The sequence below is a fragment of the Nicotiana tabacum genome, chromosome 13, assembly GCF_000715075.1.
Source record: "Nicotiana tabacum cultivar K326 chromosome 13, ASM71507v2, whole genome shotgun sequence".
NCBI lineage: Eukaryota > Viridiplantae > Streptophyta > Magnoliopsida > Solanales > Solanaceae > Nicotiana > Nicotiana tabacum.
Genome location: NC_134092.1, coordinates 21,301,952 through 21,314,188, shown reverse-complemented (window position 1 = coordinate 21,314,188; position 12,237 = coordinate 21,301,952).

Below are 12,237 nucleotides of genomic sequence, written 5' to 3'. Positions count from 1 at the left end.
GAGAAAAGTGAGGATCTCGTGGCCGACCGTTGCATCGATCATGCGATCGATATTGGGCAGCGGAAAGGAATCTTCGGGGAATGCTTTGTTCAAATCCTTATAGTCTACATACATTCTGAGTTTGTTCCCTTTTTTAGGCACTACAACTACGTTGGCTAACCATTCGGGATATTTCACCTCCCGAATGGACCCTATTTTAAGAAGTTTCGTTACCTCGTCCTTTATGAATGCGTGCTTTTTCTCGGACTGGGATCTTCTCTTTTGCTTCACTGGTCTGAACCTAGGGTCCAAGCTTAGCCGATGCTTCATTATGTCTGGTGGGATCCCTGTTATATCTAAGTGGGACCAGGCAAAACAATCAATGTTATCGATATGAAATTGAACAAGTTTCTTCCTGAGTTCGGGGCTCAACCTCGTTCCCAAGTATACCTTATGCTCGGGCCAGTGCTCGATTAGTGTGATTTGCTCTAGTTCTTCAATTGTTGATCATGAAAGATCGAGGGACCCTTATGACCATCATCTTCTTCAATCTTCTGGTTATCTGGCTGGGTTGAAGCCGACATCTATGATTGCTATTTGGTGTACCGTTCTCCTTTTGAGCCCGATCACTTTATCGGCGAAGGCGAGGATATTGATTTCGCTTCCTCGACGGCGAACATTTCTTTTGCAGCCGGTTGTTCTCCGTACACTATTTTGACACCTCTCGATGTTGGGAATTTGAGGACCTGGTGTAGGGTCGAAGGTACAGCTCTCATGTTATGGATCCATGGCCTTCCGAAAAGGGCATTGTACCTCATGTCGCCTTCGATCACGTGAAACTTTATTTCTTGGATGGTTCCGTCCACGTTTATTGGTAAGATTATCTCGCCTTTGGTGGTTTCACATGCCATATTGAATCTGTTTAGAACTAGAGTTGCAGGTACGATCTGGTCCTGTAGGCCGAGCTGTTCTACGACCTTCAATCTGATGATATTGTCCGAGCTACCTGGATCGATGAACACACGCTTAATTTTAGTTTTATTCATGAGTACTGATATTACTAGTGCATCGTTATGAGGTTGGATGCCTCCTTCTACATCTTTATCATCGAAGGACAAAGTCCCTGTGGGTGCGTAATCTTGAGTCCGAGATCGTTTTTCCCTCACAATCGATGTTTTAGTGCGTTTAAACATTGGTCCCTGAGGGGTATCAGCGCCGCCGATGATTATGTGAATGACGTGTTGTGGTTCTTCTTGCTCGTTTTGCTTGCCAAAATCCCTGTTTTTAAAATGGTTCTTCGACCTATCACTTAGAAATTCCTGAAGGTGCCCTTTGTTAAATAAGCGGGCTACTTTCTCTCTTAGTTGCATGCAATCTTCCGTTCTGTGACCATGGGTGTCATGATATTCGCACATTTGATTGGGATTCCTTTGGGAAGGATCGGTCTGCATGGGTCGAGGCCACTTGCGTCTGATAGCCGACACGATGGCGGATGCACCAACGCTGAAGTTATACTCTGATAACCAAGGTGCTTCTATAGGATCGGCATATTTATCAAAGCCGCTATTGCTCATAAGTCCCCTAGAATTTTGCCCTCGATCAATCCTTCGATTGTTCCGAACTGTATTGCATGTTGAACCGTTATTCATCCGATCTGCGACGTACGGTTGATATCGGTCTCTGTTCGACATTTGTTCTCTATCGATCTCCCTTTGGTTTTTAGTAACTATCCTATTCTGATGCACGGGTCCATACGGAGCTCCCAACTGGTCATCTTCGACCCTAATTTTAGATTGATATCGGTTGTGTATATCTGCCCAAGTTATTGCTGGATACTTGATCAAATTTTGCTTCATCCGACGTGATGCTGTCGAACTCAGCTTGTTCAACCCTTGGGTGAAAGCTTGTACGGCCCAATCATCTGTGACCGGTGGCAATTCCATGCGTTCCATTTGAAATCGGGATACGAATTCCATTTGAAATCGGGATACGAATTCCCTCAGCATTTCATTACCCCTTTGCTTTACTTTGAAGAGGTCTGATTTTCTTGTTGCAACCTTTATGGCACCGGTATGTGCCTTTACGAACGAATCTGCTAACATGGCAAAAGAATCGATGGAATTTGGCGGTAAATTATGATACCAGGTCATTGCTCCCTTCGAGAGGTTCTCCCTGAACTTTTTCAACAACACGGATTCGATCTCATCGTCCTCCAAATCGTTACCTTTGATTGCACATGTGTAAAAGGTGACGCGTTCGTTAAGATCGGTCGTACTGTTATATTTGGGAATTTCGGGCATACAAAATTTTTTGGGGATTAGTTTTGGGGCCGCACTTGAGGGAAAAGGCTTTTGTATGAATTTTTTTGAATCAAGCCCTTTTATCATTGGTGGAGCCCTCGGAATTTGATCGACCCTGGCATTGTACGTTTCCACTCTCTTGTCATTGGCTTTGACTCGTTTTGTGAGTTCCTCGAGCAATTTAGTAATTTCGGGAGTGGTCCCCGATTCTTGCTCGTTTAATTTCACCATGGCGGGCTCCATTCTGGGGGTGATTTCTCGAAGCGGATTGGGATCCGACCGGCTTTGTATATGAGTTTGGCTCTGTGACTGGGCTATTGCTAGTTGTTGGGCTTGTAGCATCTCGAAGATCATATGTAAGCTGGCTCTGATTTACCCCGCGTTATGGGTATCTCTGGCTACGGATCGAGTACTGCCCTGAATGCTTTTTTCCAGTTCGGAACGCTGATTCGCCTCCAGAGCTATTCGTGAATTGACATCCAATGGTACTTCGGCTCGAATTTCGGGTACTTCGATTCGAGCCTCAGTGCCATCGTCAAGTGGCCTTCTACCTATGGGTGCCAAGTTGTTGGTTTCCTCTTGAAGGCCGGCGTCGTGGTCGATAGGTAAAGCCATTGCTGATTTGAAGTTGTTAACTGGTGTGTACTGCAGATTTATGTCAAACAATCACTGTTATCCTTAGCCCCACTGTGGGGGCCAATCTGTTTACCCGAAAAATCAGATAACGTTAAATTTATGTATGGTTCTAAGGATATGTGATACCCTTTGATACAAATCATATATAGAGATAGCAATACGAATATTCTTGAATATGACAATGGGATTAATGAATCAGAAAGAACGAATAAAATGAAGTAAAACAAACACAAGGAGGTATCTTTTGTTCCAGTGTATTCCGTGTGTCCATAACTTACAAGGATCCCCTTTTATAGTAGAGGGTCATTACTTTATTTATAACAAAAAATAATAAAATAAAGCATATAGTGGAGGACCCATGATGATTTGTCTCTTCCTCGATTCCCGCCAAGATTCTCTCTCTTGATGCGGTTGCAACGGCTATTGTCTGTGAGCTCGATACTCGCTCGAACTCGTTACTGGGTCGAGCCCTTCGGTCTTGGCTCGAGTTCGACCTTCGGGATGGTCGTGCATTTCCGACCTCAAAGCAATGCTTTGCGGATAGATTTGGTCACGGGCTCGATAAGGTTAACGAGCCGACTCCTCGAGCAGCTTTCGGACTCGAGGCTCGTTAGTACTATCTTCGGAGCTCACTCCCAAAATCCCACCCTGACTTCTTACCACTTGAACTCGATCGAACGTAGGAAGGCCGAAATCTATTTCGATCATATACAAATAGTATTTTATAGTCCAGCAATTAATGTTATTGTCCAACAATGTCGTATGACTCAAACTGACTTTGACTTCAACAAGTAAAATTCTTGTTTCATGGGGAATATGTATTTATATCTCTCTTTCACATATCATCATTTATCACATAGAAGAAAGACTCTTGTTTAGGTTTATTAGTGGGCTAATTCACATAAAAGGAGGAGAGAAGCGGCCTCAAAAATTTCAAGAACAATTTTGTTGACTAGCTAACCTCACAATAATAGCAACATGAAAAATCTTGTAAAGCTCATCAACACATAAATTCATGACGAAAACATTATGTGATCTCTTTCTTTTTAAGCCTTGATAGGCAGAGTTAATCGGTACATGTAGTGATGGGAGATAGTAGAAATATCCGAAATGCGTATAAGATAGCTCGAACACTATCCGTATTAGAAAAAACAAAGAAAAAGAAGAAAGGTGCAACCAAGTCTACTCAAATGTTACAACGAAGATTGGTGACACAAAAGTGGATTTGTGAATGGACGGAAGGATTGCAAATTATTTACAGTTGATCTAGTTCTTTCTAACAATTTCATTGTGAGGAATGAAATTCACTAGGCAAGAGTACTATAGAGGAGCAACAAGTTTGTTTTTATTATAAAATATAACTCAAAGTAACAATATAGAACAAGGAAAAACAAGCTAAGAGATGAATAGAGAAAGAGAGGAGAGATTCTTATTTCTTCTTCAATTGTGTGTATTTTCCTATCTATTACAAGGCCTTTATATAGGCATGAAAGGTGAAAAAAATATGTCATTGAATATGTCATTAAACATAGAAAATATGTCATTAAATATGTCATTAAGCATTTGAGATGAAGATCATGGAGGAAGAGTAGACATCCACCATAATTTGATATTTCTTATAACACTCCCCCTTGGATGTCCATAGATAATGTGTCTCGTTAAAACCTTATTAGAAAAAAAAATCCTAGTGAAGGAAAAAGAGTACACATGTTTAGGAATACGCTTTTTGGTTGCCTCATTAAAAACCTTGCAAGAAAAACCCAGTGGGACAAAACTTTATAAGGAAAAAAGAGTACACCGCATATTAACTCCCCTTGATGAGAGCATCAATTCACACCCTTGAGCCTTCGCATCCCAATCTTGTACACTAGTTTCTTGAAGGTTGACGTCGGTAGAGATTTGGTGAACAAATCAGCCATATTATCACTTGAACGGATCTGTTGCACATTGATATCACCATTCTTTTGAAGATTATGTGTGAAAAATAACTTTGGTGAAATGTGTTTTGTTCTATCTCCTTTTATGAATCCTCCCTTCAATTGAGCTATACATGTTGCATTGTCTTCATACAAAATTGTGGGTAGTTTGTCACACTTCAAACTACATTTGTCTCGAATTAGGTGTATTACAGACCTCAACCATACACATTCTCGAGTTGCTTCATGAATAGCAATTATCTCAGCATGATTAGATGAAGTAGCCACGATTGATTTCTTAGTCGATCGCCAAGATATTGCAATGTTTCCACATGTAAACACATAGCCTGTTTGAGATCGAGCCTTATGTGGGTCAGATAAATACCTAGCATCGGCATAACCAACAAGATCGGGACTGCAATCATTGCCATAAAATAAGCCCATATCGGTAATCCCTTTTAGATACCGCAATATGTGTTTGATTCCATTCCAATGTCTCATTGCAGGAATAGAGCTATATCTTGCTAAGACATTAACTAAAAAAGTTATGCCAGGCCTTGTAGTGTTAGAAAGATACATTAGTGCACCAATTGCACTAAGATATGGTACTTCAGGACCAAGAAGTTCTTCATTCTTTTCTTGAGGTCGGAACGGGTCCTTATTCACATCAAGTGATCGAACAACCATCGGAGTATTTATTGGATGTGCTCCATCCATGTAAAACCGTTTCAATACCTTTTGTACATTGGCAGATTGATGAACAAAAATCCCGTTTGTCAAATGTTCAATTTGCAAACCGAGACATAATTTTGTCTTTCCGAGATCTTTCATCTCGAATTCCTTCTTTAAATAATCAATTGCCTTTTGGAGTTCTTTTGGAGTTCCAATAAGGTTTATGTCATCAGCATATACTGCAAGTACAACAAACTCCGATGTTGTTTTCTTTATAAAAACACATGGACAAATGGCGGTTATACCACATTTTTCCTGATTGCTTTAGACCATACAAAGATCTTTGCAATTTGATTGAAAATATTTCCCTGGACTTTGAATTATGTGCGTCAGGCATTTTAAATCCACCGGGAATTTTCATGTATATCTCATTATCAAGTGAGCCGTAAAGGTAGGCTGTAACCATATCAAATGAGATAACGGAACGTTATAGCATCCATAATAGGAGAATGCGTCTCTTCATAATCGACACCAGGCCTTTGTGAAAATCCTTGTGCAACAAGGCGTGCCTTATATCTTTGTACCCCATTTTTCTCATTCCTTTTACGTACAAAGACCCATTTATAGCCAACATGTTTAACACCATTGGGTGTTTGGACTACATACCTAAAAGCTTCACGTTTCGCAAGTGAATCCAACTCAGATTGGATTGCTTCTTGCCATTTTGGCCATTCACGTCTTTGTCGACATTCTACAATGGATTGAGGTTCAAGATCCTCATTATCTTGCATAATTCTAGATGCAAAATTATATGCAAATACATAATCCACAACTATATTCAATCGATTCAAATCTGTCTCAATATCGATTGGGTTTATTGATAGTTCCTTATTTTCTTGAGTCTCAGGCTCATTGATTTCCTCATGAATTTCAGGATTGGTTAAATCATGGGTTTCTTTAAGAGACTCATTCGTAGTGTCATCTTGATCATTTATTTTTCTTTTTCTAGGATTTCGATCCTTAGAACCCAACGTTCTGCCACGCTTTAGGCGTGCTTTTGACTCATTATCTATGACACTAGAAGATTGTCCAACAGGGACATCAATACGGATTGGAACATTCTCTGCAGGGATATGTGATTTTGTTATCCTTTTCAGATCCGTAAATGCATCTGGCATTTGATTTGCTATTTTCTGCAAATGGATAATCTTTTGCACCTCCTTTTCACAAATAGAGGCACGTGGATCAAGATAAGACAATGATGTATTTTTTCACAAAATTTCACGTTTGGTTTCACCAATTTCTTCCCCTAATTTTGGGGAAAATGCCTCATCGAATCGACAATCTGCAAATCGAGCAGTGAACAAATCTCCCGTTAATGTTTCAAGGTAGCGAATAATGGAGGGCGATTCAAACCCAATATATATTCCTAACCTTATTTGGGGACCCATCTTGGTGCGATATGGCAGTGCTACAGGCACATATACAACGCATCCAAAAAATTTTAGATGGGATATATTAGGTTCATGACCCAAAACTAATTACAACGGGGAATATTTATGATAATTTGTCGGCCTGAGACGAATTAGCATTACTGCATGCAAAATGAGAAGACCCCAAATTGAGATGGGTAATTTCATTTTCATGAGTAACGGTCTTGCTATAAATTGCAGACGTTTAATCAAAGACTTTGCAAGGTCATTTTGAGTGTGAACATGAGCTACATGATGTTTCACTTTTATCCCAATTGATAAGCAATAATCATTAAATGATTGGGATGAAAACTCAGCAGCATTATCAAGTCGAATATACTTAATTGGATTATCATGAAACTGTGCCTGTAATCGAATTATTTGTGCCATTAATTTACAAACGCCAGATTGCGAGATGATAATAGGCACACATGAGACCATCTAGAGGATGCGTCTATTAAGACCATAAAATACCTAAACGACCCACTAGGTGGGTGAATAGGTCCACAAATATCCCCTTGTATATGTTCCAAAAACGCAGGGGACTCAATCCCAATCTTTATTGGTAATGGTCTAATAATTAACTTGCCTTGATAACAAGAAGTGCAAGAAAAATCATTATTTAAAAGAATCTTTAAATTCTTTAATAGATGCCCATTTGAGTTTTCTATAATTCATCCCATCATAATTGATCCAGGATGTCCCAATCGATCATGCCAAAGTATAAAAGTATTGAAATCGGTAACCTTTTGGTTTACGATAGAATGTGCCTCAATTGCACTAATTCTTGTCCAATACAGGCCACAAGATAAAGATGGGAACTTCTCAATAACCATTTTCTGGCCAGAGACATTCTTGATAACGATGAGATATTCGATATTATTCTCATCTATTGTCTCAATATGAAATCCATTTTGACGGATATCTTTAAAACTCAACAAGTTCCTCTTGGACTTGGAGGAGAACATTGCATTCTCTATGATAAGTATTGTTCCATTAGGCAGAGTTATAGTGGCTCTTCCAGAGCCTTCAATTAGATTACTACTACCAGAAATTGTAGTAACATCTGCCTTACACATACCTAAATGAGAAAAATATTTCTTCTCTTTGAATATTGTATGTGTCGTACATGAATCAATTAAGCAAATATTTTTACAATTGAAATTTGATCCAAGTTTTCTTTGAGAGATATCCATATTTGCTTCCCATGGTTTGACATACAAAAGAAGTATATGAATAAATATTAGTATTTTTAGAAAAAAAAAAGGAAAAGAAATAAAGTTAAACCAATAATTCAATAATGACCTTTTAATGCATTTTCTGGCAAATTCTAATTATTATACAAATAATTACGCAGTAAAAATAATACAATTATAAGTACATTACACATATGATTAATACAACTACAACAAATTTATTTACGTGTATAAGTTATTTGCATATTCCTACACATTGTGTGAAAAACAATTGATCCGTGTAAGAAAAGAACATACTTAGCTGTTTCTCTTTTCTTTATTCATAATATTTCATCCATGTACATGAAAAACAATTGAGGGTGAAATAACAAAAGTTGTTCCAGGGTGCTTGTAAACCTTTTCTTAAAGAGAATTAAAATAACATAAAGGAAAATCAAAAAGCGTTAAAAGATCACTAAGACCAGGACACTAATTACTTAGATATTACTCCTTGTTTGTAAAATTTATGAAATTTTGGAAATACATATATTTTTAAGAACTACAAAGAAGTATTATTAAGTGAAATAAAAATTACAAGATGTTTATTCATTAGATAGCAAAAAATAAAAATTAAACTACTCAATTTTCTTTAACCACAGATCCATCACCGATCAAGTAGTCTATTTTTTCATCAGGGCACTCAAAGAAGTCTGCCACATCTAAGTGGGTGATATCAAATTCATTGTCATAGACAAAATTAGCTTCAGGGCCTTTATTCTTTAGAGATGCTTGATAAAACTCAACCAAATGTTTTGGTATGCGACAAATATTTGTCCAATGCCATTTTTCACCGCAATGATAACATTCAGTTTCTGAACCATTTGCCTTTGGCCCTTTCCACTTTTGGAGGTTATTTTTCTTTTGGGGGGTGATTAACACCAGGAAAATTTCTTCCTTGTCCACGGCCACGACCTTTTCCACGTTTAGAATAATGGGAATACACCTCATTCAATTCAGGCAATGGTGTAGACCCAGTGGATCAGTTTTCGTGATTTCTCATGAGCAAGTCGTTATTTCATTCAGCAACAAGGAGAAGAGAAATCAACTCAGAGTACTTCTTGAAACATTTATTTCGGTATTGCTGTTGCATAACCATATTGGAGACATGAAACGTTGTGAACATTTTTTCAAGCATATCATAGTCAGTGATAGTATCTCCACAGAGTTTCAATTTAGAAGTAATTCTGAACATCACAGAATTATATTCAGAAACATACTTAAAGTTTTGGAGCCTCAGATAAGCCCAATCATATCGTGCTTGTGGAAGAGTGACCAATATTAAGTTGTCATATATTTCCTTTAAGCCATTCCACAAAACAAGTGGATCTTTGACTATGAGATATTCTATCTTCAACCCTTCATCAAAGTGATGGCGCAAGAAAATCAAGGCCTTAGCACAGTCTTGGGTAGATGCTTTATTTCTATCTTTAATGGCGTCTCCAAGACCCATTGCATCTAAATAGATTTCACCATCCAACACCCATGTCATATAGTTCTTGACCGATATTTCAAGGGCAACAAACTTTCTTTTCATAATATCAGTCACAATTAAAATAGGAGAAAAGTTATACCTTAGTCTTCTCAAAGAATTTCTTAAGACGGTAGAGTCTCGTGCTGATAACGTTTTATAAAATATAACTCAAAGTAACAATATAGAACAAGGAAAAACAAGCTAAGAGATATATAGAGAAAGAGAGAAGAGATTCTTATTTCTTCTTCAATTGTATGTATTTTTCTATCTATTACAAGGCCTTTATATAGGCATGAAAAGTGAAGAAAATATGTTATTGAATATGTCATTAAACATAGAAAATATGTCATTGAATATGTCATTAAGCATTTGAGATAAAGATCATGGAGGAAGAGTAGACATCCACCATAATTTGATATTTCTTATAACGCTCCCCCTTGGATGTCCATAGATAATGTGTCTCGTTAAAACCTTATTAGAAAACAAAATCCTAGTGAAGGAAAAAGAGTACACATGTTTAGGAATACGCTTTTTGGTTGCCTCATTAAAAACCTTGCAAGGAAAACCTAGTGGGACAAAACCTTGTAAGGAAAAAAGAGTACACCGCGTATTAACTCCCCCTGATGAGAGCATCAATTCACACCCTTGAGCATTCGCATCCCAATCTTGTACACTAGTTTCTTGAAGGTTGACGTCGGTAGAGATTTGGTGAACAAATCAGCCATATTATCACTTGAACGGATCTGTTGTACATTGATATCACGATTCTTTTAAAGATCATGTGTGAAAAATAACTTTGGTGAAATGTGTTTTGTTCTATCTCCTTTTATGAATCCTCCCTTCAATTGAGCTATACATGTTGCATTGTCTTCATACAAAATTGTGGGTAGTTTGTCACACTTCAAACCATATTTGTCTCGAATTAGGTGTATTACAGACCTCAACCATACACATTCTCGAGTTGCTTCATGAATAGCAATTATCACAGCATGATTAGATGAAGTAGCCACGATTGATTTCTTTGTAGATCGCCAAGATATTGCAGTGTCTCCACATGTAAACACATAGCCTGTTTGAAATCGAGCCTTGTGTGGATCAGATAAATACCTAGCATCGGCATAACCAACAAGATCGGGATTGCAATCATTGCCATAAAATAAGCCCATATCGATAGTCCCTTTTAGATACCGCAATATGTGTTTGATTCTATTCCAATGTCTCCTTGCAGGAACAGAGTTATATCTTGCTAAGACATTAACTGAAAAATTTATGTCAGGCCTTATAGTGTTAGCAAGATACATTAGTGCACCAATTGCACTAAGATATGGTACTTCAGGACCAAGAAGCTCTTCATTCTTTTCTTGAGGTCGGAACGGGTCCTTATTCACATCAAGTGATCGAACAACCATCAGAGTACTTAATGGATGTGCTCCATCCATGTAAAACCGTTTCAATACCTTTTCTATGTTGGCAGATTGATGAACAAAAATCCCATTTGTCAAATGTTCAATTTGCAAATCAAAACACAATTTTGTCTTTACCACATTCTTTCTGATTGCTTTAGACCATACGAAGATCTTTGCAATTTGCTTGAAAATATTTCCTTGGACTTTGAATTATATGCGTCAGGCATTTTAAATCCATCGGGAATTTTCATGTATATCTCATTATAAAGTGAGCCGTAAAGGTAGGTTGTAACCACATCCATTAAATGTATGTCAAGCTTTTCATGGACAGCAAGACTAATGAGATAACAGAATGTTATAGCATCCATAACAGGAGAATACGTCTCTTCATAATCGACACCAGGCCTTTGTGAAAATCCTTGTGCAACAAGGCGTGCCTTATATCTTTGTACCCCATTTTTCTCATTCCTTTTACGTACAAAGACCCATTTATAGCCAACATGTTTAACACCATTGGGTGTTTGGACTACATACCTAAAAGCTTCACGTTTCGCAAGTGAATCCAACTCAGATTGGATTGCTTCTTGCCATTTTGGCCATTCACTTCTTTGTCGACATTCTACAATGGATTGAGGTTCAAGATCCTCATTATCTAGATTAATGTTAGATGCAACATTATATGCAAATACATAATCCACAACTATATTCAATCGATTCAAATCTGTCTCAATATCGATTGGGTTTATTGATAGTTTCTTATTTTTCTAAGTCTCAGGCTCATTGATTTCCTCATGAATTTCAGGATTGGTTAAATCATGGGTTTCTTTATGAGACTCATTCGTAGTGTCATCTTGATCATTTATTTTTCTTTTTCTAGGATTTCGATCCTTAGAACCCAACGGTCTGCCATGCTTTAGGTGTGATTTTGACTCGTTAGCTATGACCCTAGAAGATATTCCAATTGGGACATCAATACAGATTGGAACATTCTCTGCAGGGATATGTGATTTTGTTATCCTTTTCAGATCCGTAAATGCATCTGGCATTTGATTTGCTATATTTTGCAAATGGATAATCTTTTGCACCTCCTTTTCACAAATAGAGGCACGTGGATCAAGATGAGACAATGATGTATTTTTCCACAAAATTT